The sequence below is a fragment of the Colobus angolensis genome, unplaced genomic scaffold (genome assembly GCF_000951035.1).
Source record: "Colobus angolensis palliatus isolate OR3802 unplaced genomic scaffold, Cang.pa_1.0 Scaffold145, whole genome shotgun sequence".
In the NCBI taxonomy this organism is placed as follows: Eukaryota; Metazoa; Chordata; class Mammalia; order Primates; family Cercopithecidae; genus Colobus; species Colobus angolensis.
The window spans coordinates 6,671,584-6,679,469 of record NW_012114544.1 but is presented as its reverse complement, the minus strand read 5'-3'; positions in this window follow the sequence as shown (position 1 = coordinate 6,679,469).

Genomic DNA, 7,886 nt, shown 5'->3' with positions numbered 1-7,886 from the left:
TTTTTCTTTTTCTTTTTCTTTTTCTTTTTCTTTTTCTTTTTCTTTTTCTTTTCTTTCTGTGGAGTCTCACTCTGTCACCCAGGCTGCAGTGCAGTGGTGCGATCTCGGCTCACTGCAAGTTCCCTCTTCCCGGTTCACGACACTCTCCTGCCTCAGTCTCCCGAGTAGCTTGTGATGCATTTTGTATCAAGCACATGCAGAATCAGAGACCACAAATAAGTTATACAGGCAGACTCCCATGCTGACCACCATTATTTCATTTAAACCCCTCCTTCAGCTTACACTTACTTTATGACAATATGCAGGAACCTATGTAACCAGCTGATGGAGAAGAAAAAGTCCACACTTTGCCTATAGGTGGGTAGGCGCCCACCACCATGCCCAGCTAATTTTTTTGTATTTTTAGTAGAGAGGGAATTTCACCTTGTTAGCCAGGATGGTCTTGATCTCGTGACCTCGTGATCCACCCGCCTCGGCCTCCCAAAGTATTAGGATTGCAGGCGTGAGCCACCGTGCCCGGCCAAAGTCCTTGATTTTCAAGATTTAGTGATAATTGCGATATAATTCTAGTTACCATGTGATTGTGAAAACTGAGGACTTTCTATGCAAACTGAGGACTTACTGTATCAATAGTAGCAAAATGTTAATAAAATATTTTAACATGTAGATTTAGTCATTGGGTGTAAGGCAATTATTTTATAATTATTTCCATTTTTCTCTGTTTATAAAAATTCAAAATAAATACAAAAGTTTAATTTATTTCACTGTCTATATTCGTATAAAATCTGAAACATTACCCCTGTGATACACACACACACACAGACACACACACACCAGACACTTACATGAAAAGAGAAAAAAATTTAATAGATATTAGCAAAAGTATAATTATTATTACAGACTCAGTAGGAGTATTTCTGAAACTTCACAAAATTGCTATTAGAATAGTTTGCATTAATGAATAGAAATCATTTGAATGAATTAGAATTATATAAAAATCTGACTTTTCAGAAAAGTACTATCTTAGGGAGTTATTTCCATGTCAATAGGTATCTATGAATCCGTTTGAAATGTGTCACTGTCAATTAGAGTTGTATCATCATGATCATTAAACCATGGAATCAAAGACAAACATTTAGAAATCATGTCGATGATAATATGTGTGAAATTCTTATCCTAATATAATATTTTACCTAAATAAATTCATTTATCCTAAATAAAACCATTTTATAATTTCTTATTCTGATTCTCTTTTTTATATCCCAACATAAACACATACACATATTTATATGTGAAAAAAATCATGTTACAGAAGTTCTTAAAAAATGAACTAGAACCGTAGGACTTTCATTGCTGAAGATAATGAAACCTAGAGCACGTATACAGTGGTCATGACTAAACATGTCAGACACTGATAAAAAGTTAATTATGTGCTTGAAAACATCAACAGGTAAAATTGTTTTATCTCAGCTTGGTCTGACTAAATATGGAACTATCTAAAAAAATGAAGGAGGAGGAAGTGAAACTGACATTTAGTCAAAGAATGTTCATGTAGCAGGTTATGTTTTCTGGGATGCAGATTCTGAGATAGAGTTTAGTTTGCAGAATAAATAGTTAGGATTGCCCTTGAGATCAACAACTATTGAGTGGGGCTGGAGGCAGTAGGAAGTAGGTTTGGGCCAAGGAAGTGTTGCGCTGTCATGCAGGCCCATAACATGGACAAATCCATTATGATCCACAGCCTTGGAAAAACTCATTATTAGCCATGAAGTAACAACGACTATTCAGAACTGACCTTAAGATTAGCTTGAGATGGGCTGGTGTTTAGATGCATACATATATCAGTTAATGGAAGTGAGTCGTCCCAGGGAATGAGTATGATTTTGGGCAAGGCATCTCTGCAGCTGAGGCAATCCTGCGAATGACAGTTAAAGGTTAAACGGAGGCACATCTCAGATGCCATCATTTACAACTCTTGAATGTACTTTATGTACACTCTAAATCTTCTCTATATTTCTAGTGGATTCTCTGCTTGGAAGAATCTTATGAGAGGAAGATTAATGGATTAAAATTCCCAAGCTTCTTCTGTAGCTGGCTACATTAATCATTTCTCTCCTCTATTATCCATTTAAATTCTTCCTTCTCCTTGGCTGTTAGCTTCGTTGGTCTCAATGGCTTACCATGTAGTATGACCTAGATTTTAATTCCTAGGATCTGAGCCCATTGTCACCATACCTTACTCAGGCCAGAATTACTGCACCTGTCCATCTAGTGTCAAAATACAGCAGGAGTTGACCATAGGTACCCAAATGAAACACTTCTGCTTAATAAATATTCATTCTTGAACCCAGGCTTGACAGCAGCCCTGATACCTACTAATGATCACGGCTATTTATCTCAGGATGTCAATTATCTTAACTTTTCTTCCCCGGTAATCATTTGACACAAGTATCCCATAGTGAAAAGTGTCGATTTTACTATGTAATTCAATGGAATTCTTCCTGGATTCTCTGGATCTGGTGGGGAAGTATTGATATTTAGGAAACTAAGACCTCTAAACATCTCACACCTAGAATTCTATTTCTGTGTAGCTTTTTTAGAATAAAGGTAAACAGGCCCACTCCTGCTTCAACTTTTTGGTGTCCAGACCCATGTTAGATGCCCATGTTCTAAATCTCCCTAAGTAGCAATTTATTGTGATCAAATAAAAATCCCATAACAAGGACAGAACAATGGTTTTGTTGCTGGCAGGTTGGTCATTGATAGCAGTAGGAGTTACATGAACTTTGGTAAGTCAGAACCCATGTTTCTGGAACCATTCTGAGCCTCTATTTTGGCTGGGCACTGGGATAGTAAATGAGAATCTGGCCAATGTCAACTGGTTGAGTCACTTTATCTACCTGGTTTATTGAGTATGTTTTTCATGATAGAGGCTTACTGGTGGACTTTAATAATGTGACATAAAAATCTTCTCATTGTTCCCACTCTCATACATTAATTCACTAAACTGGAGTTTTCTGTGAATTATCTGCTCTTCCTTCTTTTTTAAATTCTTGTCTCCTAACCAAGGAACTAAGCCATTTTCCAATATCTACAAGTAAGTATAAATTCTAACCTTGAGTTGCGTATCTTTTTATACAAAGTGGATGACTTGGTGCTCTGCGCACAAAGGAAATTTTCTGTTGCCAGTGCCTTTCAAGGTTACTACTGAGTAAATATGTAGAGAATTTCCTTTCTTTTTTTTAACTTATATGCACACACCTAGATATTCTACCCACTTATAGGCAATGTGTGGACTTTTTCCCCTCCATCAACTGGCCACATAGGTTCCTGCATACTGTCATAAAGTAAGTGAAAGCTGAGGGAGGGAGGCAAATGAAATAATGGTGGTCAACATGGGAGTCTGCCTGTATAACTTGTTTGTGGTCTCTGATTCTGCATGTGCTTGATCCAGAATGCATCACTTCTTTTTAATGATGGATTGTTGCTTAAGTCACCTCTCTTTATGACTGATGGATCTGACATAAGTCAGTCCATGATGAGCAGTTGTAGCCATATGGTCAGTTAGTGCTGATAATTAGGTGTTCCATGCCTACCATGGCCCAAAGAAAAACAGAAATTAGTTTTGAGGTATAGAATTTCCTGCTGATAGCATAACCTTATTCTGGAGTGCTAAGCATCTATATTATAATTCTACCATTATCAGAATTTCTAAAAATTATCTGCTATGGACTGAATGTTTGTGTCAAAATCAAATGCACATCCTGCACATGTTCCCTAGAAATTAAAATTAAAAATTAAAAAAAAAAAACAAATGTTAAAACCCTAATTCTTAATGCAAGTGTAAATGTAGAGGAAGCCATTGGAAATTAACTAGGTCATAAAAGTGAAGCCCGATGATGGGATCAGTATCTTTGAAGGAATACCAAAGAGAGTTTGCTTTCTCCCTTTCTATGCTCTTTGTCATACAATAAGAACATGACTGTCTGCAATCCAGGAAGTAGGCATACATGAGATATCAAATATACTGCCACCTTTACCTTGGACTTCCCAGTCTCAAGAACTGTGAGAAATAGTGTTTGTTGTTTATGTCATCTAGCCTATGATATTTTTCTTATTGCAGCCCAAACTAGCTAAGACAGTATCCCTTTCAACCACTGATACCTCTAATACTAAACGGCCTGCTGGGTCATGAGGCCCAAGGGACAAAATTTCTGTAACCACTGTCTGAATGTGACTCAGAGCCCTCTTATGTCCTTGACTGCACCCAAAACAGATAGCATTTCATGTCACTTGTTATATACAAAGAGGTTCCCGGTGCACTGATTACCATTTGGGTCCATGACATCTTGAGCTGCTATTTCTATTATTTGTACAAGTCCAATGAGACAGAACACTTATACTACAAGGTCAGAGAAGCAACTTTATTACTCACAGATCGGCACCAAGCAATAGTAAAGTCTAATATTCATGGTGAGCCATTCCCTCAAAATTCAGAACAGCTGTCCAAGGCAGATAAATCTCATGCATTGCATCTGAAAGACTGAGAAACACCTCACCCTAGCTTTTAGATCCTGGAGGAAACATGACACACTGGACTAAAGCATTGTAGGACATCCTGTTCTACATGGGACAGGAATAGAGCAGGGGCTGTCCTGGCCAGTTCCTTCTTCTCTCAGAATGTTGCATTCCCAGCACATTGTAGAGTTATTCTTAAGAACTACAAGCAAGAAAGAGTAGAGGACTGACCCAACCCAAGGCCAGCGGATTTGCCTTGTAGTATATTTTTCAGAGAAAGAATTCCAGGATTAAAATATACTACCTCTACAACTCAAAGGGGCCAACCAAGTGTTTCACTTTCTTCTTCAGGGTGGAACGTGCAAGATGCAATAACTTGTCTTCTATTTGAATGAGGTTTCTAAGTATGCCTTTGATCATTAGACTCCCAAGAATTATACTCATGTGACAGGCCTCTGAAATTTCACAGGGTTTATCTTCTAGTTTTTGAAACACAAGTTTATCAAGGTCTCCAATATGTTAGTCACTTCTTTTCCATCTGGTCTGTTTCGTGATATAATTAATATAGTGGATTAACGTAATCATCAATGAGATGTTGAGAAGACCCAGATTTATTTGGTATAATGAATGACAGAAAAAAACAACAGTTAATAAATCTTGGGGAAAATCTTTTGTTATCCACTTAGGTGGTACTGTTTCTGAGGTTCTTTTCTGATAAAAATGGAAAGGTAATTGTAAAATCAATGATCATATCCCATGTACCATGTCTATTTGTTCTAGCATTGATGCCATAGCTTGTATGCTTCTGTAGTAGGGTCTACTACCGGGTTCTGTTTTTTAGTCTGCTGTCATTCTCCATAAACAACCTAGTTTTTGCTGATACCAGATTAGTGTTTTAAATGGAGATATGGTGGGCACTGTCAGCATTACCTTGTTTAGTTTTTAAAGAGTAGCTCAACTATCCACCATCTACTCCCTACCAGGGCAAAATATTGTTTTGAATTTTGAAACTATTCTAGATTGATTAATTTTAGGGACTTTCACTTATTCTTCTCTATTATATCTTACCCCACTAAACAAGATCATAATATGATGGTCTTGCCAGCTACCGAGTACATCTCCACCTAATATTTATTTAGAGACCAGAAAAATAACCATTGATAACCCATGACCAATAGGTCCACTGCTCTATTGGTCTTCCTGTGATCTGCTTGGCCAGGACTCCATTTGTCATTTGACTGAACATTTTCCAATGACAATAGATGATGTATAATAATGCTTTGGTCCTCTGAGTATCAGTGTGAACTTGGACCCTGTATCCAACTGCTTTTGAAGTATTTGGGCATTTCCATTTCTTCACTACACAATTAACCAAATAAATTCCTATATGTCCTTTCGAGAAGAACTGAGCAAATCATGCACACTTATTATGATGTTGCAGCATTCTTCAGCCTCCTCGTCATATACCTGTGATTTCTTTTGATGGTGTTAAATTAAGTATTACCCTATATTCCTGACCACTTAATTTGCTCCTAGGATGCTATGTTCTTTAAACCATTTCACAGCTGTCTTAATCAGTCTCCTTCCTTTTACATTAACAGTATTTTGCATTCATTTTATTTCTGATTTAGCACTGCCACATGCACTCTATTTTGTGGGGCCTATCACCTCTCCTGCTAAAAGAGAACATACTTCTTCAATGATCTCTTTGACAATCAATTCCATGGTAATCTGGAGAGTTACCACTGACCTTCCTGGTAATGTGGGTGACACACTCATCTGAACATTTCTTATGTCCTTGTTAACTTATGTATGCTCCAAATATTTTTATAAAGCATAAACATCTGGTGAGACTTCCAGCCAAATATATAAATATATAAATATTAGCATGATCACTTCTTTGAGCCATTTAATCACTTATTCTATTGTGTAACTGGCAATTTTGGCACTTACACCTCACTCATGAAACCATTGCCATCATCTTCAGAGCCATTCTAGTAGCATGTTTACACCATCTCCTGGGGTAATTGACAGGATGTTAAATCCAGCATTCTAAGAGAGTGCTCACAATCCCTATAGACTTCCTCATCCAAGTTTATGTTCCTTATGAGCTAGCACCTTCAGAATTCAACTCCACATGTTCACCCCCAGCTCTTGCTTGTACCTACTGGCTATGAATTGCAGGCAACTTTGGGTATAGTTACTTTCTTCTGGTATCAGGTTCAGAACATCCTCAGCTTATTTAGTTTATGATTTAAGCTTGGTTGTGGACACAGTAGCAGAGAGGGAGCTAGGACAGATATTGAGTGTTGAAATAGGTGGTCATGAAGAAGCAAAGTCTCTACATAAAACAAATGAGAGAAGATTAGTATGTAAGGAAAATTTGGCTACTTTTGTAATCTAGGGAAGTTTAGGAAAATCTGAGGATTCAAGATTTTATGATACACCAACTCAGATATTCCTATCTATGTGTCAGAATTAAATTCTTCCCCAAATCTGATTCTGGCTTTGGCATCATCAACCAGCTTTGGCACTCTGCCAATTAAGTCGTTAATCTGGTTTTCATGTTGCCGCTGCCTTCCCACAAAGAGCTGACACTTTTCTGTATGTCACAAAGGAGACCTTCTGTCTTTTGCACCTATCTTTCAATTTGCAATTATTCTTCCTCTCTCAACTTCTAGTTAAAGTTCTCTAGAATATCAGTGGAGTTAGTGATAGCAACTGAATTTCATACTTTTATAGTTACTATATTCCCCAGAATTCTCAAACACCTAATATAACACATTAGCTAATATAATCTTTTCCATAGATAAAGCATCCTAATTCACTGCTTGTTAAACAACAACAACAAAAGTAGTAATTGGACCACCACCAGGGATTAGGTCCTAATTACTAGCTGGGAGATGAATGCTCCTCCTTTAACTTTTTGTCTTAATTTCTACTTTCTTGGCCCTTATCTGCCACTAACTAACACAGATTTGCTGCCACTGAAAGCCAGCTCATTTTAGATAGAGTTTAGCATACTGGTTATTAATTAAGGAATACCTTCCTTGGAATCAATATCCAGGGAAAAGAGAGAAAGGAAGCAGCTTGAACAGAGGGAGAGGTCATACTGCATGCAGGTCCAATGGCAGAACTGTCAAACACCCAGGAAGTTATGGAACTAGACTTGTTCTTCAGTATTGTTTCAATATGAGTTGAAATGGTCAAGAATTGATTAGTTGTTGGATGCAGGTTGCCCTGGGAAGGAGCATGGCTTTGAACAGGTGACTCTCTTCAACCCACAGCAATTTTTCTTCAGAGACAATTTGTGGAAGGAAGCTGAAGATGTCTACAGCAACAGATGTAAATCCTCCATTGAAGGTGGA